Genomic DNA, 25,754 nt, shown 5'->3' with positions numbered 1-25,754 from the left:
GCACTTTGTGATATCAGGGCTGATGTACGAAGGGCTATATAAATAAATTTGATTTGATTTGTGTTTTGAGTATTGGCTTAGTAATAGACCTCTGTCAATCAGCAAGCATATCAGAAGAACTATCAAGAGAGACACTGTAAACATCAACAGTATAACTTTACACAATAGTTTATGTTGCAGTCATTGTGTCCCAGATTGTAGAAGTGTTGGTTGGATAATGGTCAGGTAACCGGTTTGAGGACATAGTCCTGAGAGGGGAGACAGTGTTAGAATGCATTTTGCATCTTATTCCAGGAACTCAGTCAGAGCTAAGTGTTTAATGTAGCTGACACAAAACCATTTTTCTTTAAGATCTTTTGGTCACAACTCCGTGCTTATCCATATGGCAGACACTGATTAAATGGTCAATAGATTTTTTGATGACACTTCACAGCAAAGACACAATCTGTTTTCAAACCACTATATTGATTATCTTTGAAATAGTACTCTGCCATCTAACGGCAAGCTATTGTATTGCAGTCCTTTGAGTAGTGGAGTAAAAAGAATAATGATATTGTGTGAACGCAATATTACTGTGAAAACAGCTGTCCGTATTCTCCCAATCACTATATCAGGTGATTGCAAATAGAGGGAAAAGTCAGGTCTTCTCATCACATTTTTTTTTAATGTGCATTAACACAGAGTAAGATAATACCGGTATTGTACTGCACTATTCTTACTAGGGAATATATTCATGTTCACTGTTATTGAAATGTAAATCATTTGGAGTCAACCAATCAATTTTGCTATAAGTGATTTCTTATTAACATGTTACGCATTACGTTCTACGCACGTGCCCCTGCACTTTTGACTAGAAAGCCCCTAGCGTGAACCTGCCAACGCCCGCCGCAGAGACACAAATAAAGAGGATACGGTACGGAAAATGACTATTTTTAATAAATTATTTCTTCACGTGTAGTAGCTAGTTACTATCGGTGTTATAACTAACATGTCACTTTCAACGTAGGTATCTGGTTGTTTACTCCATTGGAGATAAAATGTTTGGTTTTGTCATCTCATTCAACAACAGCATCCGCTTGGTAGCCAATCTAACGTCGTTTACTACGGTAGCTACTGCAAACTAGCGAAAGGAAGCCGCTAGCCAAACTAACTAGCTAAATCAACGCTAATCAGACCGTTTCAATTAAATTATAGCTAACGTTATCTAAATGAGCTAGTGGATTAACGTACTTAAAGCAATCGATCTGACAGGGTTTGTATGAAAACAATTAAGTTACGTTAATCTGTGTTTCTTCATCGTTGATTGACACTGTTACTACTAGCTGTTAGCTAGCCAGGTTGCTAGCTAGAATGGCGATGGTCGCTCTCTGCTTAAAACCGCCTGGGAGGGTAGTTAACGTTGCTGCTAGGAGGAAGCCAGGAGGAATGATTGAACGATGGTAGCCAGCACATAGACGTTTCCATTATTTCACGACAACGTAGCGTGTAATGTTACCTAGTTAGGAGTGTTATTTTGATTGTTGACCATTTCTCTACCAATGTTTTAGAATTGTCAGACAGATAGATTAGGCCATCGAATAGTAGCTACGAGCCATCTTTAATTAGCTAGCTGGTTAGCTCCTGGTTAGTTAATACATGGATTGTGGTACATCGGGTATATGGTTGTGTAAAGCTGATTTTGTTTTTTTGTCCCCTTCCACAGTGCCATTCAGTCAGTGCTGATAGAAAAGCAATTAAACCAAACTCTGACTTTGTGGTACATTGATTTAATTGGTTTGGTGTACTGTACTTATTGACAGACTAACGTTACATTCAGAAAAAGGCATAAACCTTTAAAAGAAGTATGGTTATGTGGGTTGGCTAGCAGTACGTGAGTCAGTGTGTTTTCTACATAGGCTGTAGGAAGGAAACAGGGAGGCTGTGAAAGATCACTAAAGCCTTTCAGAGTGAGTAAATCCGGTGTAATACCGGACACCGCCTTGCAGATAGAGCTGCTTTTGGTAGTCTATACTGCACAGCATTGTACTGTAAACCCAGATGGGAAAGTCCCTGAAAGTCATTGCACAGCTGCATTGTGTGTCCCTCTGCCCCTTCTGTAAAAGTGTCCTAGGTGGGAGAACACCTGCATCTGCAAAGGGGTGGGATGGTGAATCTTCTATTGACATTCTTGTAATATCTGGGCATCCTAGCAGTAGTTCAACATTAGGCACATGTGCGCGTGTTTGGAGATGGAGACAACACTTTACTGTTGTGATAATGATTGCATCAGCCTTAATCCACTCATTTGTGTTTGTAGGCCAGCCAGCACTCTGAAACAAGGCCAACCAAGGCAGTGAAAGTAGCTGACTGACAGAGCGGTGTAATCTGAGTCCACATAGGCGATAAGTCCACATTGCTAGGTATTGGTTGGCAACTATTGAAGTTGTTTCCTTTCAACAGGCCAGAGGCCTACAGAAAATGACAACATTTTGGAGAGGTGTGTGGAACATATGGTATGACCAGCTCTAATCGGGATGTGATTCCATGTTCTCACAGGCCTACATGCAACAAAGGTGGTGGCTGTTTATTGAAAACCCATACACTCGTCACTCATCTTCTTGTCCGCTTGCTATCAGGAAGCATCATAATTACAGTAGGCATTAACCGTGTTGAGTCACACAGTGACAAGTTGAGACACCATTTTAGACCCAGCAAGCTGTTGGTTGAACATGCTCATTAGTCTAGCAGTAGGCTTGGAGGGGATAAATGTAGCAACACTGTCTGTTCTTGTCAGGCATATGACCTAAAGTGCTATCTATCAGTCTTTAACTTTGTCTCAACATCACCCCAGCCAGTGTCCAGCTTTTTGGAGCCAGTGTAGGAGGAAAACACCCTGATCAGGCTGGTGTGTGTTGGAACAGAGGGATGGTTAGCCCCTCATCCTCAGGTTGTTGTAGTGTGGAAGGAAGATGTCCATCTGTGCATTAGTTTATGTTCACTCCCTCTCCCTTTCACTCTCTTGCTCACTTTGCAATGACACTGTCTTCCTTTCTCTCACTCCCCCTCGCTCTCTTTCTCCCTTACACTCGTCGCTCATCCTCATTGCTACAGAGCTCTGCGGAGGCTCCACACATACCCATCTAGCGTCCCTCTGCCCCCATTGCCAGCCCCCCTACTCCCTTGCCTGGAGAAGCTGTGGCCTAACCTCTGTTGAATAGGGTTGCAATGAGGGGTTCTGGAACTCATGGTGATATCAAATGTATGCGATATTACTGTGCATCGTAGACATTCAATTTTTTACTGAGATTGCACGTGGAGTCATGTGTTCGCTAACAGATCATGTGACTTGTCTGTTACAGACCGCAATGCTGTATGGAATAATTTGTTTGTTTAATCCCCTAACTCTGGTATGTACACCGTCTTGTACCCTTGATATTTTCCTCATATCAGTTTTTGTAGTCCTTTCCAGTCATAGCCCCTGTCATCCCTAATACGGGTTGAAAATAGCAGATTTTGTCATTGATAAGTGCCTAAATTGGAACGCAGTGACTGTACATGATGTCAGAGCACAGGTTCTCCGCTTCACAGCGCTTTAGGTTTTGACTGACTGCTGTTCTGAACTTGAGCACTGCGTGTGGCAAGATGACGACCCTCACCCCTCCCGCTAATTGGGCTGCTTTTGCACATTTGTTGTTTGGGTGAGGGAAATGCTGTAAATTGAGAGGAGTCTGTTCTGAAAGATGAGATACTGCTTTGATGTCATACAAGCTAACCACACACCTATGAGTCGAAATGTGCATTTCACATTTCCATATTTGAAAAGTCATCTAATTTAGTGTCAACGTTTATTATCAAGTTTGTTCCACAGTTACAAGGATGACATGTTATACCCTGGGTTGTCCTAAACAGAATTAACCTGTTTGTCGTATTGTGAAGAAAATGTGCCAAGGAACGCACACTTGAATGCACTCATGACTCTATTCTATGTGCACCAAAATCTGTTTGTCTGAAGTGCCTTTTGTAAGCCCAACAGTGGAAGATCGTATTTTATAACTTAGTTAGCCATGTTGGCAGTAGAATAAGCTTTAAATGATGCCCACTTGACCCAGATTGCGATTTATAATGGAACGTTTTTGTGTAGCGTAAACATCAGTAATTGTGTTATGGTGGGGATGCAGGGCTGTGTTCCAAACAAAAAACTACAAGTGTGCTTGCTTCAGTTCCTCAATGGCAAAGCTAGGAGACCTATTTAAAAAACAAACAAAAAAAGGCACCTTTTCAATCAGTCGCTAAAAATTCATTTGACCGGTCATGCTTATCGGTCTGAAGGTTAATTTGCATAATTAGTGGAATTAAATTGTTGCGTGGGTATTTTCATTAGTCATCTCATTTATCACACGTGCATAGCATACAGAGCCTTGCTTGTTGGGCAGAATAGCTATCACCTGTCAGACAGAGCGAGAGCACCTCCTCAAAAAGCTGGTACTGGAGTGAAATGTGTTTTTGTAAGCCCAGTCATTGTGCAACAAATTATTCTAAATTCAATCCTTTGTTAACTGTTTTGATTTCTCTCCTGTTCTATTGGTTCTACAGATTTATCACTCACATTAGAGCAGTACTTTCCTGCTAATTGTATTTTGGTGAATATTTGAAAATGTGGTTTTATTAGCTGCTTCATTAGCTGCTTCATTATCAGAGGTGCATGTTCAATAATAGACTATAGCCTTTTGACAGTAAGATGTTTCCATTAAGTTTTTTTTGATCTGATGATTTTCCCATCTTCTCCAGTGTTCTCTTTCAATTGCTACCCTGGTCATTTAATATAACTTTTCATAGTTCTTCTGATAAGGCCAAATTGAAATGTTTCTATTTACACTGAACAAAAATATGCAACATGTCAAAAGTTGGTTTCGTGAGCTGAAATAAAATACCCCAAAAATGTATTCCTCTCAAATTGTGTGCACAAATTTGGTAACTTCCCTGTTAGTGAGCATTTCTCTTTTGCCAAGATAATCCATCCACCTGACAGATGTGGCATTTCATTACACAGGTGCATCTTGTGCAGGGGACGAAAAAAGGCAAGTTGAAAATGTGCAGTTTTGTCACACAACACAATAGATGTCTCAAGTTGAGGGAGTGTGCAATTGGCATGCTGACTGCAGGAATGCCCACCAGAGCAGTTACCAGAAAACGTAATGGTCAAATCTCTACCATAAGCTGCCTCCAATGTCTTTTTAGATAATTTGGCAGTACGTCCTACCGACCTCACAACCACAGACCACGTGTATGGAGTTATGTGGGCGAGCGGTTTGCTGATGCCAACTTTGTCAATAGAGTGCCCCATGGTGGCGGGGTTTGGACAGGCATAAACTATCAAATTTTATGTCACATAAACATGTTTAGCAGATTTTATTGCGGGTCTAGCAAAATGCTTGTTTCTAGCTCCAACAATGCAGTAATATCTAACAATACACACAACCTAAAAGTTTTTAATTTTAATTTTTAATATCTATAAATACTAGGATGAGATATTGGAGTTGCATATACTAAAACAGTAGAATAGAGTACAGTTTATGTATGAGTAAAGCAAAATTATGTAAACATTATTAGTGGCTAGTGATATCAACTCTATGTACAGTTGGAAGTTTATATATACCTTAGCCAAATACATTTAAACTCAGTTTTTCACAATTCCTGACATTTTAATCCTAGTAAAATTCCCTGTCTTAGGTCAGTTAGCATCACCACTTAGTTTTAAGAATGTGAAATGTCAGAATATTAGTAGTGATTCTTATTTCAGCTTTTATTTCTTTCATCACATTCCCAGTGGGTCAGAAGTTTACATACGCTCAATTAGTATTTAGTAGCATTGCCTTTAAATTTTTTTTTAACTTGGGTCAAATGTTTCAGGTAGCCTTCCACAGCTTTCCCACAATAAGTTGGGTGAATTTTGGCCCATTCAGGTTTGTAGGCCTCCTTGCTCACACACGCTTTTTCAGTTCTGCCCAAAAATGTTCTATAAGATTGAGGTCAGGGCTTTGTGATGGCCACTCCAGTACCTTGACTTTGTTGTCCTTACGCCATTTTGCCACAACTTTGGAAGTATGCTTGGGGTCATTGTCCATTTGGAAGATCCATTTGCGACCAAGCTTTAACCTCTCTGGGATATGTGGGACGCTAGCGTCCCACCTGGCCAAAAGCCAGTGAAAATGCAGAGCGACAGATTAAAATAAATTACTTTAAATAACATTTTCACGAGATCACACATGCAAGATACCAAATTAAAGCTACACTTGTTGTGAATCCAGCCAACATGTCAGATTTCAAAAAGGCTTTACGGCGAAAGCAAACTATGCTATTATCTGAGGATAGCACCATAGTAAACAAACACTGAGAAGCATATTTCAGCGCGACACTAAATGCAGAAATTAAGAATGCATGCCTTACCTTTGACGAGTTTCTTTTGTTGGCACACCAATATGCCCCATAAACATCACAAATGGTCCCTTTGTTCAATTAATTCCATCTATATACAGTGCCTTGCGAAAGTATTCGGCCCCCTTGAACTTTGCGACCTTTTGCCACATTTCAGGCTTCAAACATAAAGATATAAAACTGTATTTTTTTTGTGAAGAATCAACAACAAGTGGGACACAATCATGAAGTGGAACGACATTTATTGGATATTTCAAACTTTTTTAACAAATCAAAAACTGAAAAATTGGGCGTGCAAAATTATTCAGCCCCCTTAAGTTAATACTTTGTAGCGCCACCTTTTGCTGCGATTACAGCTGTAAGTCGCTTGGGGTATGACATTTTTTCCCATTCCTCCTTGCAAAACAGCTCGAGCTCAGTGAGGTTGGATGGAGAGCATTTGTGAACAGCAGTTTTCAGTTCTTTCCACAGATTCTCGATTGGATTCAGGTCTGGACTTTGACTTGGCCATTCTAACACCTGGATATGTTTATTCTTGAACCATTCCATTGTAGATTTTGCTTTATGTTTTGGATCATTGTCTTGTTGGAAGACAAATCTCCGTCCCAGTCTCAGGTCTTTTGCAGACTCCATCAGGTTTTCTTCCAGAATGGTCCTGTATTTGGCTCCATCCATCTTCCCATCAATTTTAACCATCTTCCCTGTCCCTGCTGAAGAAAAGCAGGCCCAAACCATGATGCTGCCACCACCATGTTTGACAGTGGGGATGGTGTGTTCAGCTGTGTTGCTTTTACGCCAAACATAACGTTTTGCATTGTTGCCAAAAAGTTCAATTTTGGTTTCATCTGACCAGAGCACCTTCTTCCACATGTTTGGTGTGTCTCCCAGGTGGCTTGTGGCAAACTTTAAACGACACTTTTTATGGATATCTTTAAGAAATGGCTTTCTTCTTGCCACTCTTCCATAAAGGCCAGATTTGTGCAATATACGACTGATTGTTGTCCTATGGACAGAGTCTCCCACCTCAGCTGTAGATCTCTGCAGTTCATCCAGAGTGATCATGGGCCTCTTGGCTGCATCTCTGATCAGTCTTCTCCTTGTATGAGCTGAAAGTTTAGAGGGACGGCCAGGTCTTGGTAGATTTGCAGTGGTCTGATACTCCTTCCATTTCAATATTATCGCTTGCACAGTGCTCCTTGGGATGTTTAAAGCTTGGGAAATATTTTTGTATCCAAATCCGGCTTTAAACTTCTTCACAACAGTATCTCGGACCTGCCTGGTGTGTTCCTTGTTCTTCATGATGCTCTCTGCGCTTTTAACGGACCTCTGAGACTATCACAGTGCAGGTGCATTTATACGGAGACTTGATTACACACAGGTGGATTGTATTTATCATCATTAGTCATGTAGGTCAACATTGGATCATTCAGAGATCCTCACTGAACTTCTGGAGAGTTTGCTGCACTGAAAGTAAAGGGGCTGAATAATTTTGCACGCCCAATTTTTCAGTTTTTGATTTGTTAAAAAAGTTTGAAATATCCAATAAATGTCGTTCCACTTCATGATTGTGTCCCACTTGTTGTTGATTCTTCACAAAAAAAATCAGTTTTATATCTTTATGTTTGAAGCCTGAAATGTGGCAAAAGGTCGCAAAGTTCAAGGGGGCCGAATACTTTCGCAAGGCACTGTATATATCCAAAATGTCCATTTATTTGGCGCATTTGATCCAGAAAAACACTGGTTCCAACTTACGCAACGTGACTACAAAATATCTCAGAAGTTACCTGTAAACTTTTTTTGTAATACAACTCTAGGTATTTTTAACCTAAATAATCAATACAATTGAAGACGGGATGATCTGTGTTCAATACAGGAGGAAAACAAACTGTAGCTAGCTTTCAGGTCACATGCCTCTAGCAAAGAGTCCTCTTCACTCTAGCCTCGTTCTGAACAGTGTTACTTCTTCGTTACACAAAGGAAAAACCTCAACCAATTTCTATAGACAGTTGACATCTAGTGGAAGCGGTAGGAACTGCAAGAAGGTCCCTTAGAAATCTGGATTCCCATTGAAAAGAGTGACCTCAAAACAAAAACAAAATCTGAATGGTTTGTCCTCGGGTTTCACCTGCCAAATAAGTTCTGTTATACTCAGACATGATTCAAACAGTTTTAGAAACTTCAGTGTTTTCTAATAAATGCAATTTTATCTTCTGGGGACGAGTAGCAGGCAGTTGAATTTGGGCATGCTTTTCATCCAAAATTCCAAATGCTGCCCCCTATCCTAGAGATGTTAACTGATGTCTTGAGATGTTGCTTCAATATATCCACATAATTTTCCTACCTCATGATGCCATCTATTTTGTGAAGTGCACCAGTCCCTCCTGCAGCAAAGCACCCCCACAACATGATGCTGCTAGCCCGTGCTTCACGGTTGAGATGGTGTTTTTTTGGCTTGCATGCCTCTCCCTTTTTCCTCCAAACATAACGATGGTCATTATGGCCAAACAGTTATATTTTTGTTTCATCAGACCATAGGACATTTCTCCAAAAAGTATGATCTTTGTCCCCATGTGCAGTTGCAAACCGTAGTCTGGCTTTTTGTTTTATGTTTTTTTTTTTTTTCTCGAGCAGTGGCTTCTTCCTTGCTGAGCAGCCTTTCAGGTTATGTCGATATAGGACTCGTTTTACTGATACTTTTGTGCCTGTTTTCTCCAGCATCTTCACAAGGTCCCCTGCTGCTGTTCTGGGATTGATTTGCACTTTTCGCACCAAAGTACGTTAATCTCTAGTGGACAGAACGCGTCTCCTTCCTGAGCGGTATGACCGCTGTGGTCCCATGGTGTTTATACTTGCGTACTATTGTTTGTACACATGGAACGTGGTACCTTCAGGTGTTTGGAAATTGCTCCCAAGGATGAACCAGGCTTGTGGAGGTCTACAATTCTTCTGAGGTCTTGGCTGATTTCTTTTGATTTTCCATGATGTCAAGCAAAGAGGCATTGAGTTTGAAGGTAGGCCTTGAAATACACCCACAGGTACACCTCCAATTGGCTCAAATTATGGCAATTAGCCTATCAGAGGCTTCTTAAGCCATGACACCATTCTCTGGAATTTTCCAAGCTGTTTAAAGGCACAGTCAACGTAGTGTATGTGAAATTCTGACCCACTGGAATTGTGATAAAGTGAAATAATCTGTCTGTAAACAATTGTTGAAAAAATGACTTGTGTCATGCACATAGTAGATGTCCTACCCGACTTGCCAAAACTATAGTTTGTTAACAAGAAATTTGTGGAGTGGTTGAAAAAATGAGTTTATTTTTTACTCCAACCTAAGTGTATGTTAACTTCCGACTTCAGCTGTATATGGGGCAGCAGCCTCTAGGTGCAGGGTTACGTAACCGGGTGGAAGCTGGCTAGAGATGGCTATTTAACAGTCTGATGTCCTTGAGAGAGAAGCTGTTTGTCAGTCTCTTGGTCCCAGCTTTGATGCACCTGTACTGACTTCTCCTTCTGGATGGTAGGTAGCAGGCTGAACAGGCAGTGGCTCAGGTGGTGGTTGTTCTTTAACTTTGTGGCCTTCTTGTGACATTGGGTGCTGTAGGTGTCCTGGAGGGCAGGCAGTGTGCCCCCAGTGATGCGTTGAGCAGACCGCACAACCCTCTTGAGAGCCCTGCTGTTGCAGGCGGTGCACTTGTCATACCAAGCGGTGATACAGCCCGACAGGATGCTCTCAATTGTGCATCTGTAAAAGTTTTAGGGGCCAAGCCAAATTTCCTCAGCATCCTGAGATTGAATAGGCACTGTTGTGCCTTCTTCACCACACTGTCTGTGGGTGGACCATTTCACATTGTCAGTGATGTGTATGACGAGGAACTTGAAGCTTTCTACCTGCTCTACTGCGGTTTCGTCAATGTGAATAGGGGCATGCTCCCTCTGCTGTTTCCTGGAGTCCACGATCAGCTGCTTTGTTTTGTCAACATTGAGTGAGAGGTTATTTTTCTGACACCACACTCCCAGGGCCCTCCTCTCTAGGCTGTCTCGTTGTTGGTATTCAGGCCTACTACTGTTGTCATCTGCAAACTCGATTGAGTTGGAGGTGTGCGTGGCGGACAACAAACACAATTGCACCTTTTCTATGGACATTTGAATGTACTGAGATACCGTGACAAGATCCTGAGGCCCGTTGTCGTGCCGTTCATCTGCCGCCATCACCTCATGTTTCAGCATGATAATGCACGGCCCCATGTCGCAAGGATCTGTACACAATTCCGGGAAGCTGAAAATGTCCCAGTTCTTCCATGGCCTACATACTCACCAGACATGTCACCCATTGAGCATGTTCGGGATACCAGTTACCGCCAATATCCAGCAACTTCACACAGGCATTGAAGAGGGGTGGGACAACATTCCACAGGCCACAATCAACAGCCTAATCAACTCTATGCAAAGGAGATGTGTCATGCTGTGTGAGGCAAATGTTCACACCAGATACTGACACATCTTCTAATCCACGCCTCCTAATTTCTTTACATATATTTTTTTTATCTGTGACCAACAGATGCATATCTGTATACCCAGTCGTCAAATCCATAGATCAGGGTCTAATTTATTTATTTCAATGGACTGATATCCTTATATGAACTGTAACTCAGTAAACATCTTAAATTGTTGTTAGATTTTTTTATGTGTGTATATAGGCTATTTTCCAAGAGTGTAAGGGATTAAAGTGACGCCTAACCTTTGAATTAATTGTTTACCCCTGGCTGCATGTAGTCACATCCATAACACTGAAATTGCCATTTGCACACACAATGAGAAACCAGATGTCTCACAGAATTGACTTATCATGCATAAATGTGAATGTTATTTTTTTTTTTAAACTTTTTTATAGGTGAAGTGTACACACAAAATTACCAAGTTCTATGTAATACCACTTTGAAGTAATGGATAATGGATGTCACGTAAATTGACAGGCATTTTTTGGAGAACAGACACATCGGCAAAAGTAAATCTCAGTCTTAGGGTAAAATATTACTAGACACTTTAACCTCTCTAGGGTAAGGGGCAGCATTTGGAATTTTGGATGAAAAGCATGCCCAAATTAAATGGCCTGCTACTCAGGCCCAGAAGATATGATCTGCATATAACTGGTAGATTTGGATAGAAAACACTGAAGTTTCCAAAACTGTTAAAATAGAAATAGTGTAAGTATAACAGAACTGATTTGGCAGGCGAAAACCTGAGAAATCCATTCAGGAAGTAGTTTTTTTGTGGTTTTGTAGTTTTCTATTCAATGCCATTACAGTATCCATTGACTTAGGACTCAATTTGCAGTTCCTATGCCTTCCACTAGATGTCAACAGTCTTTAGAAATTGTTTCAGGCTTGTATTCCTATAAATGAGGGAGTAAGACCAGTCTGAATGAGTGGACCCTACCGTGTCGCAGAGCTTTTTCATGCGCAATCCTGAGAGTGCATTTCTTGTTTACCTTTTATATTGACAATGTTATTGTCTGGTTGAAATATTATAGATCATTTAGGCTAAAAACAACCTGAACAACCTTGTTTGACATGTTTCTATGAACTTTACGGATACGATTTGTATTTTTTGTCTCCCTGTTTTGACTGCGTTTTAGCCTGCGGATTACTGAAGAAAACAGGTGAAAAAAAAACTGAGGTTTTTGGATATAAAGATACTTTATGGAACATTTATTGAGTAAATGAATGTCTTCTGATTGCCACCATATGAAGATCATCAAAGGTAAGGGATTCATTTTTATTTCTATTTGTGAGTTTTGTAACGCTTCTGCTTGGCTGGTTACTGTTTGTAATAATTTGTCGGCTAGGTATGTTCTGGGCAAGGTATGCTTTCGCCGAAAAGCATTTTATAAATCTGACACAGTGGTTGGATTAACAAGAAGTTAATCTTTGCCTCCCGGGTGGCGCAGTGTTTAAGGGCGCTGTACTGCAGCACCAGCTGTGCCATCAGAGTCCCTGGGTTCGCGCCCAGGCTCTGTCGTAACCGGCCGCGACCGGGAGGTCCGTGGGGCGACGCACAATTGGCCTAGCGTCGTCCGGGTTAGCCAAGGTTGCCAGGTGCACGGTGTAGCCTCCGACACATTGGTGCGGCTGGCTTCCGGGTTGGATGCGCGCTGTGTTAAGAAGCAGTACGGCTGGTTGGGTTGTGTATCGGAGGACACATGACATTCAGCCTTCGTCTCTCCCGAGCCCGTACGGGAGTTGTAGCAATGAGACAAGATAGTAGCTACTACAACAATTGGATACCACGAAATTGGGGAGATTTTTTTTTTGTTCATCTTTAAACCTATGTTTTTTTTTCTGAATTTTTATAATGAGCATTTCTGTATTTGAATTTGGCGCTCTGCATTCTCACCAGATGGGACGCTAGCATCCCACATACCCTAGAGAGGTTAAAAGGAAGGCTTGGCAACGCACAATGGATGTGACGCTCTGCAAATTGAGTGTTATTATTTTAAAGATTTCTTCACCAAACTTCATCGTACTACCTTCTAGTTATCTGAAAATACAGTGTACCTAGGGCCCTATGAAATCGTTTACAATTTTCTGAATTCTGTGTTTTACGATTTACACTTCATCATCAGTGTCTAATGTGAATTCATAAAACATCAACAATTTGACCTCTTTGGGCTAGCGTCCCACCTGGCCAACATCCGGTGAAATTGCAGAGCGTGAAATGCAAAATTCGTAATATTAAACATGCATGAAAATACAAGTGTCTTACATAGTTTAAAAGCATAACTTCTTGTTAATCCAGCCGCTTTGATTCAAAAAGGCTTTACGGCGAAAGCATACCATGCGATTATTTGAGGCCAGCGCTCCGCGTACAAAAGCATTACAAACATTTTCCAAACAAGCAGAGGTGCCACGAAAGTCAGAAAAAGCAATAAAATAAATCACTTACCTTTTGAAGATCTTCCTCTGTTTGCAATCCCAAGGGTCCCAGCTACATAAGAAATTGTCATTTTGTTTGATAAAGTCCTTTATATCCCAAAAAAGTCAGGGATATGCATACAAATGAATCCCGAAAGTTACCAATACACTTTGCCCAAACAAGTCAAACAATGTTTCTAATCAATCCTCAGGTGCCCTAATATATAAATAAACGTTAAAATGTAAATAATAGAATAGTATGTTCTTTACCGGAGATAAATAACGAAGTGCCCTTGCTCATCCACGCGTGCCACAATACTACAGCCAAAATGGGAGCATTTTTCAAAAAACCAGCCTGAAACTCTTTCTAAAGACTGTTGACATCTACTGGAAGCCCTAGGAACTGCAATCTGGGAGGTATTCCTTTGATTATCCCATAGACAGGCATTTTAAATGGTGTCACCTCAACAACAAAAAATTCCCGGATGGATTCTCCAAGGGTTTTCACCTGCTATATCTGTTCTGTTATAGTCACAGGCACAGTGTTTTCTATCCAATACGACCAATTATATGCATATCCTAGCTTCTGGGCCTGAGTAACAGGTGGTTTACTTTGGGTACCTCAGTCATTCAAACTTCCAAGTATTGCCCCCTAGCCTGAAGAACTTAAGATATAACAGTACATTTGTATTGATGCAACACAACATTGCACAATTTTTTAAATCAAGGCTAGTGCTTCAATACAGAGTTCTAAGTGTTTCATTATAAATTAAAAAAGTAATGTGGTAATCTAGGCAACAATGCAGCCAGCAATAGGCAAAACTTAGTTATACTTATGTAAAAAAAAACATTAGTACATTGTTTTTTGTGAAATAAAGTGCTTCACTAGGCAAATCATGCAGCAATAGGCAAAATCTATGGAACTAAGTTTTCCATCTTTCACACATCTCCATTTATAAGTACATGATTATCAGCCTCTGTGTTGAGCTCGGTGAGTGCCTCTCGCTTGTCTGTGAGTGGAGTTGTGTATTTGCTGATACTCCCCTCAGTCCACTGAGTTGACTGGGAAGTAGATGTAGGGCACTGCAATCTTGCAGTCATGCTCCTCCAGTAATCCGCAAGCTCAAACAGGTGAGGACTCCCTGGACACACAGAGCTGATAGGCAATCCATTCTTCACTGAGCTCTGTTGATGGGCTTGCCATGGATTTCAATTGTGTGTAGGCTTCAATCTACTTTTCCATGGCTGAAGCCTGCCTAGGATTGAACACCCTTGCCAGCCTGTAGACCTGACTGGATGTGTGTCCCAGTGCTTTGAGAACTTTGAAGGCCAAGTGGAATGCATCATGGAGATGGTCAAGCACCTCCCTCCTGTCTCCAATCCCCATCTTTCTCAATAGCTCACCTGTCTTGGCAGCATACCCAAATGTTTTTGCCATTCCATTCACTAGGTAAGAGTCTAGATCCTCCATGGCGTTGTATGCAGACACTGCTGTGGGACGGCAGGTTCCTTCCAGGATTGACAGAGCTGTCATCAGTTTGGAGCAGCCCTCTGAGATGAAGGTTAGCTTAACAGTGAGGGCCTGCACCACCACCTCTGTTTCCAGCTGACTGAGGATGTTTGTGACTGCCTGGGATGATGACTTTTCTGCCAACGAAAACGCTCTGTAGAGATGAACATGGTACTTCACTGCCTCAAACCAGCTATTCCATCTGGAGCTCACTGCTTCAGGAGGAGCTTTGGCCTGCACAAACTCCTTCATAATGAGGAAGCTCACCCATTTTCTCTTTCTGCCAGGCTTCTTAAAGAAGACAGATAAGATCTATGTCACACGTGATGCAACTTCAGAGAAGTATTTGTAGCGCTGCCAGGTCTCACCCACCAGATTGATGACATGACAGAGACGGGTTACATGGACGCTGTTGGGCATCACTCCTTTCAGAACCTCCTTGTATGCCTTCAGGCAGTAGCAGCATTATCTGTGACCACTGTTCAGGCATCGTTCAGATCGTTGCTGTGGAGGGAGGCTAGTATAGCTTGGGAAAATGTGGAGTTTTTGCATCTGTCCATGAAAATGACATCCACCAGAAAGTACTGGTTTTCAACACATGCAATGAAAGATAGGTTAAAACAAAGTTTTTCCTTAAAATAATACTGTGACAAGTGTTATTTAAATTTCAAGTGTAAACACAATATAGATATAGCGATAGTTAGCTAGATGGAGAGGCAGACCAGTTGCTGACATTTATGCATCGCTATATTTCACCACGATAGCTCGTCGTTTGGAATATCACAATTTGCATGCGGACAATTCACATTGCAGAATGTAAATGTAAACTATAGCAACGGTATATTAATAGGCTATGTTTAGAACGCTACAATCCCTTGCATCTGTCTCGTCCACAACCACCGCCAACTTCTAACGGATCTTCTGTAGAACAGCAGTCATGTGTTGGTCGACCACATGGGGCAACTGAGTTTGCTGGAGGCTGCTCTCATTTTTGGCCAACACTCCTTCCTGTTTGCAATGCTTCACTAGAAACGGCTGTAGCTTTCTTATCTTTTCTAAGGGAATATCAGACTCGGCGTACACAGCCACAAAGTCCTGAATAAATTCTCGTCTTGAATCTGCAGTTGCGCTTGCACTAGTAATGGTCGTTTGAAGAGGCATGCTCTGGCTAAGACGGTGCTTTTCATTGTTCTTCACGTGGGCTTTAGACTTTGTGGTCATCACATGTATTTTTACGGGTCCAACCAATAGTATGTTGACAGAATTTGCAAACAGCTTATCGCCTGACTCGTAATTAGAGGTCGACCGACTGATTTTTCAACGCCGATACCGATTATTGGCGGACCAAAAAAAGCCGATACTGATTAATTTGGCCCATTTTGTTTTTGTTTATTTGTAATAGCGGCAATTACAACAATACTGAATGGACTTTTATTTTAACTTAATACATCAATAAAATCAATTTGGCCTCAAATAAATAATGAAACATGTTCAATTTGGTTTAAATAATGCAAAAACAAAGTGTTGGAGAAGAAAGTAAAAGTGCAATATGTGCCATGTAAAAAAAATAAAATAATAAAAAAAAGCTAACGTTTAAGTTCCTTCGTCAGAACATGAGAACATATGAAAGCTGGTGGTTCCTTTTAACATAAGTCTTCAATATTCCCAGGTAAGAAGTTTTAGGTTGTAGTTATTATAGGAATTATAGGACTATTTCTCTCATTTGTATTTCATACACCTTTGACACTTGGATGATCTTATAGGCTCTTTAGTATTGCCAGTGTAACAGTATAGCTTCCGTCCCTCTCCTCGCCCCTACCTGGGCTCGAACCAGGAACACATTGAAAACAGCCACTCTCGAAGCACCGTTATCCATTGCTCCAAAAATGCCACGGCCCTTGCAGAGCAAGGGGAACAACTACGTCAAGGTCTCAGAGCGAGTGACGTCACCGATTTGAAACGCTATTAGCGTGCACCCCGCTAACTAGCTAGCCATTTCACATCGGTTACACTAGCCTAATCTCTGGAGTTGATAGGCTTGTCATAAAGTCATAAATAGCTCAATGCTTGAAGCACAGCGAAGAGCTGCTGACAAACGCAGGAAAGTGCTGTTTGAATGAATGCTTACGAGCCTGCTGCTGCCTACCACCGCTCAGTCAGACTGCTCTATCAAATATCAAATCATAGACTTAATTATAACATAATAACGCACAGAAATACGAGCCTTTAGGTCATTAATATGGTCAAATCCGGAAACTATCATTTTGAAAACCATTTTTTTTCCCCCAGTGAATTACAGAACCGTTCCGTATTTTATCTAACGGGTGGCATCCCTAAGTCTAAATATTGCCTTAGATATTATGTACATTTCTGGCAAATGTATTTACTGTCTTTGTTAGGAATAAATGGCTTTCACACAGTTCGCAACGAGCCAGGCTGCCTAAACTGCTGCATATACCCTGACTGCTTGCACGGAACACAAGAGAAGTGACACAATTTCCCTAGTTAAAAGATATTCATGTTGGCAGGCAATATTAACTAAATATGCAGGTTTAAAATACTTGTATTGATTTTAAAGAAAGGCATTGTTTATGGTTAGGTACGCATTGGTGCAACGACAGTGCTTTTTTTCGCGAATGCGCTTGTTAAATGATCATCCGTTTGTCGAAGTAGGCTGTGATTCGATGAGAAATTAACAGGCACCGCAGCGATTCTATGCAACGCAGGACAAGCTAGATAACTACCCATGGTTGATATTACTAGTTTAGCTAGTGATTGTTAAGGTTGATTTGTTTTTTATAAGATCAGTTTAATGCTAGCTAGCAACTTACCTTGGCTTCTTGCTGCACTCGCGTAACAGGTAGTCAGCTTGCCATGCAGGCTCCTCGTGGAGTGCAATGTAAGGCAGGGGGTTAGAGCTTTGGACTCGTAACCGGAAGGTTGCACGAATGAATCCCCGAGCTGACAAAGTTAAAAATCTGTCGTTCTGCCCCTGAACAAGGCAGTTAACCCACCGTTCCTAGGCCATCATTGAAAATAAGAATGTGTTCTTAACTGACTTGACGTGTTAAATACAGGTAAAACATTCGGTGTCCAAAAATGCCGATTACTGATTTGTTATGAAAACTTGAAATCGGCCCTAATTAATCGTCCATTTAAATTAATCGGTCGGCCTCTACTCGTAATAGTCCTTTTGGTATTGCTCTGCTCTCTCAAAACACCCCATTTCAAAACGTCATTATTTCTCTAGGCCTACTCGTCTAATCTTTAAATTATGAAATCATTTAGGTTACTACAATATTTAGGCCTGCTTTAGATTTTTTTTTTTTACATCAATTTCAGCCAAATTATGGAACATTTTTGCAATATTCCACATTTTACAGCTGATTCCATTTTTATGGCCAGATTCCGTCCGTGTTTTCCGCAACACAGAAATCATAGGGCCCAATGTACCTCAAAGAACCAATAAATAACCAGCATCTTGAACAGTTATTGCATAGGCTATCAAAGTGCACTCGTGGGTCCGGTATTAACCAACCAAAAATGCGTTTACAATTCTTTATTTGAATACCTTTTATTTTCATTGAATTAGAGGGTTGCACATCTCAAAAGTTATATAAATTTGAGCATTTTCATAACACTAGAGTTATGGATGTGAACAGGTCCCAAAAGAAACTGCAAATGACACTGCACTCCTATTTCAAATGTATGAAGTTTTAGCAATTTCATTCTAGATCGTTAATGACAGATGTTTTATTTCGAAGATTAAACGTTTTTTATCAACCACCTACTGAGTAACACAAAAGGCCTGTTGTCCACAAAAGGTCATGGACTGGACCACTTGACCAGCTGCCACCCAATCCTTGTCCACCTTGGCTGGCAAGATGTACACATCCTGTGTGGTCGTTACTCCTCAAGAACTGGATTTCAACTGCATCAGTCTTTATCTGTTACCAGTCCCATGAACTGCCTGTTGGATTTTGTGGCTTTATATTTGACAAGAAGGCAGGCCCCTGTTTTTAATTTTCACGATTGGAGCTGGACAAGGACTGGTAATCAGAGGATTGGTGTGTTTAGGTGGCAGTACACTGCTCTTGAGGACACTACACAAAATTGTGCTCAGCTGATTTACATGCAGATGGAATAGTCTCTCACTTTCCCCCATGAGATGTGCTCAACATGGATGGCCTGGATCAGGTCTGATATCTTTCCACATGTCCTCCACGTGATGCTTCTGGGTGGAGTCTGCTATCTCTTCCAATGTAATCAGCTTCATCTGTATATTCAGGCATCTCTGTTTTGCCACAGCTAAAAAGGTTGCTGCATTGTTTACCCCCCCAGTTCACTGGTAACCATAGTAGCACCCACCCGGCAGGTATATTTCACAGATCATCCCCAAAGCCAATTTATCTTTTGGCTGCCTTTCTTTCCATTTTTCTGCTGCTCTTTTGCACCCCAGTATCTCTACTTGCACATTCATCTTCTGCACATCTGTCACTCCAGTGTTAATGCTAAATTGTAATTGTTTTGCCACTATGGTCTGTCTATTGCCTTACCTCCCTCATCTTACCTCATTTCCACACACTGTATATAGACTTTTCTATTGTGTTATTGACTGTATGTTTGTTTATTCAATGTATAACTGTGTCGCACTGCTTTGCTTTATCTTGGCCAGGTCGCAGTTGTAAATGAGAACTTGTTCTCAACTGGCCTGCCTGGTTAAATAAAAAAATGCCTGAAAGATTGCCTGCTTGTTAACATAAACACACTTCAGAAGCAGTAGGAAGTACATGAACATGTTATCATTATTGCATTTTATCATGATCATGTTATGAAGCATCCTTAACTGTCACATCCTTTACGCTTAGAACGAGTACTGACAAAGGCAACACATCACCTAAGCCCTTTATGAAAGATAGCTTTGCATAGAACATTTGCATGCAATCATACTGGAAATGATGCTACATTAACTTTTAATTCAAAAACTTTACTAATGTGACACTGCCTGTCCAAATCAGCGTTCTCTCTTCACTAGATTATAATTTTGCATACTTGCACTCAATGGACAATTATTTTGTATTTTTTTGCTATTGGTAAATTAACCTTCCAACTTGGTCATAAACACAGGAGGACAGATGTGAGTATCAAAGCAAGTTATATCTGGTTGATTTGAAGAGCCTTATTTTGAGACTTTGTATCCTATGTGGTAGCAACAATAATATTGCATTTGTAAATTAGGAAAGCCACCTGTAGTCTGTACTTCAAAATACATACATTCAAGGTAAATTTGAAAGTAGTTTAATTAGGAAATTAGCTATATTAGTTTTTTTCATGCACAGGTTGACCATGCACAGTTGACCATGTGCTGCTGTAGAAATATAGAATGGCCGTCCCCATTCAAGTCAATGATGGCATAATGGGTGGACTGGCGAGTGTACCTATAGGTGTAAAACTAGGTTGAAGATAACATATCATGAAGATAACAACCTATGAGCAGAGCAGGAAGTGTACCCATCCAATATGTGCTGTGACTTGTTGATTTCAACTCAACTGACATATAAACAAAAATACATTCCATTGCATGAGCCACATCAGTAAACATCTTTTGAATAAATTTTCTAAATTCGCATGAAAAATTATTGCACCACAATACCAGGCAGCCTTTGCGAGTGTACCCATGACTTTACCAGTCACATTTCCAGGGATTGGGGTTCCAAGCCTGTTTTATTGATTATATTTATGTGTGTGCTGCTGCAGCAGCAACCAATGACTAATTTGCTACAACTGTTTCAGCAAGGAGCAACAAAGCTATATCATATTGTTAAAGGTCCAGTGCAGATGTTTTTCTCTCTCGTAACAATTAAGTACCTTACTGTGATTTTTGTTTATTTTTAATTTAAAAACAATGCTTCTTAGCAAAGACATTTCTCAAACAAGAATATTGCTAGGACTATCTGGGAGTGGTCTGAGTGTGGAGGGGAAGCTGAAAACTAAACTCAAAAAAAGAAACGTCCCTTTTTCAGGACCCTGTCAAAGATCATTCATAAAAAAAACAAATAGATCTTCATTGTAAAGGGTTTAAACACTGTTTCCCACGCTTGTTCAATGAACCATAAACAATTAATGAACATGCACATGTGGATTGCTCGTTAAGACAGTAGGCAATTAAGGTCAGTTATGAAACCGTAGGACACTAAAGAGGCCTTTCTACTCTGAAAACACAATAAGAAAGATACCCAGGGTCCCTGCTCAGCTGCGTGAACGTGCCTTAGGCATTCTGCAAGGAGGCATGAGGACTGCAGATGTGGCCAGGGCAATAAATTGCAATGTCCGTACAGTGAAACGCCTAAGACGGCGCTACAGGGAGACGGGACAGACAGCTGATTGGCCTTGCAGTGGCAGACCACGCGTAACAACACCTGCACAGGATCGGTACATCCAAACATCACACCTGCGGAACAGGTACAGGATGGCAAAAACAACTGCCTGAGTTACACCAGGAATGCACAATCCCTCCATCAGTGCTCAGACTGTCTGCAATAGGCTGAGAGTTTGGATTGAGGGCTTGTAGGCCTGTTGTCGTCTGGTGAGGACCTGCCTTACATCGGCAACAACGTCGCCTATGGGCACAAACCCACCGTCGCTGGACCAGACAGGACTGGCAAAAAGTGCTCTTCACTGACGAGTCACGCTTTTGTCTCATCAGGGGTGATGGTCGGATTTGTGTTTATCGTCGAAGGAATGAGCGTTACACCGAGGCCTGTACTCTGGAGCGGGATCAACTAGCAGAATGGGTGATTTCAGTGTTCTGCCATGGCCAGTGAAGAGCCTGGATCTCAATCCCATTGAGCACGTCTGGGACCTGTTGGATCGGAGGGTGAGGGAGGGCCAGGGCCAGGGCCATTCCCCCCCAGAAATGTCCGGGAACTTGCAGGTGCCTTGGTGGAAGAGTGGGGCTAACATCTCACAGCAAGAACTAGCAAATCTGGTGCAGTCCATTAGGAGGAGATGCACTGCAGTACTTAATGCAGCTGGTGGCCACACCAGATACTGACTGTTACTTTTGATTTGTGTCCCTTTGTTCAGGGACACATTATTCCATTTCTGTTAGTCACATGTCTGTGGAAGCTGTTCAGTTTGTTGAATCTTATGTTCATACAAATATTTACACATGTTAATTTTGCTGAAAATATACGCTGTTGACAGTAGTAGGACGTTTATTTATTTGTTGAGTTTAGCCGTTATTGGTAGAGAGGATTCGAGCTCACTTACTGGTCTAACTAATTTAGCACCAAAACAGGCTGAAATGTTAGGTCTTTTCAAACAGCTCTTACACTAAAAGGGGATTATCCTTTTCACAAAGAGGAAATATAGCCTACACAGTGCCTTCAGAAAGTATTCCTACCCCTTGACTTCTTCCACATTTTGTTGTTAGAGCCTGAATTCGAAATGGATTGCATCTTTTTCTCACCCATCTACACACAATACCCTATGTGAGAGCATGTTTTTAGAAATGTATTGAAAATGAAATACAGAAATATCTAATTTACATAAGTATTCACACCCCTGAGTCAATGCATGTTCATCACATTTCGCCAGGATTACAGCTGTGTAAGTTTCTCTTAAGAGCTCTGCACACCTGGGTTGTACAATATGTGCACTTTTTAATATTCTTCAAGCTCTGTCAAGTTGATTTATCATTGCTAGACATGCATTTTCAAGTCTTGCCAAAGCTTTTCAAATGGATTTAAGTCAACTGTAACTAGGCCATTTTAGGAACATTCAATGTCAACTTGCTAATCAGCTCGTGTAGATTTTGCCATGTTTTAGGTTAATGTCCTGCTGAAAGGTACATCTGTCTCCCAGTGTCTGTTGTAAAGCAGACTGAACCATGTTTTCCTCTAGGATTTTACCCGTGCGTAGTTCTAATAAGTTTATTTTTTATTCTAAACTTCCTAGTCCTTGCCATTGACAAGTATACCCATAACATGATGTAGCCATCACAATGCTTGAAAATATGAGGTGGTACTCAGTGATGTATTTTCCCTGAACATAATGTTTTGTAATCAGGACACGAAGGTAATTTCTTTGCCACTTTTTTTGCAGTTTATTGCCAACATGATGCATGTTTTGGAAGATTTTTTATTATGTACCGGCTTCGTTTTCACTCTCATTTAGGTTAGTATTGTGGAGTAACTACAATGTTGTTGCTCCATCCTCAGTTTTCTTCTATCACAGCCATTAAACTGTACCTGTTTTAAAGTCACCATTGACCTCATGGTGAAATCCCTGAGCGGTTTCATTCCTCTCTGGCAACTGAGTTAGGAAGGACGCCTGTATCTTTGTAGTAACTGGATGTATTGATACACCATCCAAAGTGTAATCAACTTCACCATGCTCAAAGGGATGTTCAATGTCTGCTTTTGCCCCCTTTTTTCCCCACCTACCAATAGGTTCCCTTTGTGAGGCATTGACTAACATCCCTGGTCTTTGGTTGATTCTGTTTTGAAATTTACTACTCGATTGTGGGACATTATAAGTAGTTGTGTGGAGTACAGAGATGAGGTAGTCATTTAAAAATCATGTTGAACACTATTGCACACAGCCCATGCAACTTATGTGGCTTGTTCTTAGCAAATTTTTACTCCTGAACTTATTTAGGCTTGCCATAACAAAGGGTTTGAATACTTGACTTAATTTTTAATTAAAAAAAATATTTAAAAAAACATTCCACTTTGACATTATGGGTGGGGTATTGTCTCACTAGCATAGACAGTTTCAATTTAATCCATTTTTTAAAAAGTATTGTATTAAACATTTACCATATTTTTACATTTTAATCATTCAGCAGACTCTCTTGTATACAGAGCAACATACAGGAGCAATTAGGGTGAAGTGCCTTGCTCAAAGGCACATTGACAGATTTTTCACCTAGTCTGCCCGGGGATTCGAACCACTGACCTTTCGGTTACTGGCCCAACACTCTTAACCACTAGGCTACCTACTGCCAAGAAAATCACGTTTTGTATTTGCACTGGGCCAGTAACCGAAAGTTACCGCAGAAATTGACTCAACAACAATGCCTGGCAATTCTGTCAGCTGTTCGTTCCACCCATTTTTATTTTTGTTCCCTAACCATTGACGGTTATCTTATTTTCATGACTGTCTTCATCATATCCATCTGTTACACGATTATACGGTCATTGTGGCAGTGTCTGTTATGACCTGCTGCCGGGTACTCTGAATCACTTTTGTGAGTTGTCAGTGAGTGGCTTTGAGTTCTATGCTGTGTGTTGTTGTGAGCTGTGCTATGCTGTGCAGCGCTTCTAAACCGATGACGTTATGCCTCAGCTTAAAGCCGCAGTGACCCACTGTCTGCACGGGGAGGGGGAGGGGAAGGCTGGCTGGTCAGAGGGCGGATGGAGGGCGAGCAATAGTACGGCGGGTGGGTGTAAATGGTCGTCTGTCACACTATTAATGCAACTTGGCTGAGGATTCAGCCTGTTTCCCTGGGCTAGAGGACAGCCTGGCTCAAAGGGAGAGAACAACAATTTAGGCTAATTCAAATGTGTTGTGCCAATAACCTCTGACAGTGTAGTTTTCTGTGCATGTGTAAATATGAGATTGATTTTGCTTCTAGATGTTAGTGTGCATCATCTAGGTCTAGCTGTCAGCAGTGTCCAACATTCAGTTTGATAGTTTTTTTTTCTCAAGGAAAACTGTTTCTTCCCCGTTCCTCTCTGTGCTTACTGATTCCCACCCCTCCCAGTAAAACAGAAAATGTCAGCATTATTGTGACCTTGGGCTTGTTCAGTCTATGGGTACAGAGTATATGGATAAACTATAAAGATCAATGTTTTTTTTTTCTCTAGCCTCACAAAACCCTGTGTTCTCCATCTCACTGACAGAGCCCATTTTTCTATGCCAGCAGCCCAGCTCTGCTGTGTATGTGTGAAGAACACTACTCTATGTAAATTATCCAAATGTCTTTGTCTCAGTTCTCTCCATTAGGGCAGTGTCTGGAGGTGTGATGTATAGTTGCAGTACAGGCCCCTGTCCATTCCCATCACCCAGATCTATCAGATGAATGGATAAGCAACATTCCTGCGTTCCATTCAACCCATTTGAATGCTATTGAAGCCATCCCCATAATGCAGAAGAGTTTGTCCTGTGCAAGGGGTTGTTTTACAGACCGGGCCTTACTCGGCTATTGAACAGGAGATCTCGGTGTTAGGCATCCAATAATCACTGTTGTACTACTTAACCAACAGTTATTTCTAACTGTACTGAGATTTGGTCTCCGTGACTAGATAAAGAGAATGAGAATGAGAGGGGGACAGAGGGAGTAACGAAAACAGCGTTTATGTAATGAGCAAGAGCGAGTAAGGTGTGTATGTGTAATGAGATGGAGTGTGTATTCAGCGAGGTGTGTGAGGGTAGCGAAATAGAGGGAGATGGTGTGCATTGTTATGAGAGGTAGGTAGTTTGTATGTAACCAGCATGTGAGTGATAGTTCAGAAGACAATGGGGGAGGGTGTTGTGTATTATAGGCTTGGGTGGTATCCAGATTGTCATACCAGGATACCCCACTCCGCCTTTGTAATCCCATAGTAAAATCCCATAGAGCATGCTAATTAAATGCTAAAAAGCAAGGCTCTTGATCTGGGAGGGGATTCTCTGCTGTCATGTGAAGCTTGATTTTTGGAAGAAGCTAACCACTTAGCTAGATGGCTAACTAGCTACTAAATTAGCAAACCAAATGCACCACTACAGAGAATTTAGCACATTTTTACACGGTTAACTTAATAGCTAAGATATCTAGCGGACGAACATTTGGTTGTGAATTCCATACTGTAACGCGATCACCTGGTGCGTGCTGAATAAAAGTGACTCACTCACAAGGCTCTGGTCTCGTCATT

General features: G+C 41.2%; 1 protein-coding gene across 2 annotated transcripts in view; it reads left to right on the top strand.

The window, feature by feature from the left end:
* The first annotated feature begins 830 nt into the window (after positions 1 to 830).
* The window catches only part of LOC139413475 (cell division cycle 42), a 39,748-nt gene continuing 14,824 nt past the window's right edge, over positions 831 to 25,754 (top strand). Inside the window, exon 1 of one of the 2 annotated variants that reach the window (XM_071160924.1) lies at positions 831 to 913. The gene's annotated coding sequence lies outside the window, so the exon portion shown is untranslated. The remainder of the gene's footprint in view (positions 914 to 25,754) is intronic. The other variant, XM_071160925.1, reaches the window with a different exon arrangement.

This window comes from Oncorhynchus clarkii, chromosome 7 (genome assembly GCF_045791955.1).
Source record: "Oncorhynchus clarkii lewisi isolate Uvic-CL-2024 chromosome 7, UVic_Ocla_1.0, whole genome shotgun sequence".
Taxonomy (NCBI): domain Eukaryota; kingdom Metazoa; phylum Chordata; class Actinopteri; order Salmoniformes; family Salmonidae; genus Oncorhynchus; species Oncorhynchus clarkii.
The sequence above is the reverse complement of the archived record's forward strand: the minus strand, read 5'-3'. Positions and strand labels throughout refer to the sequence as shown.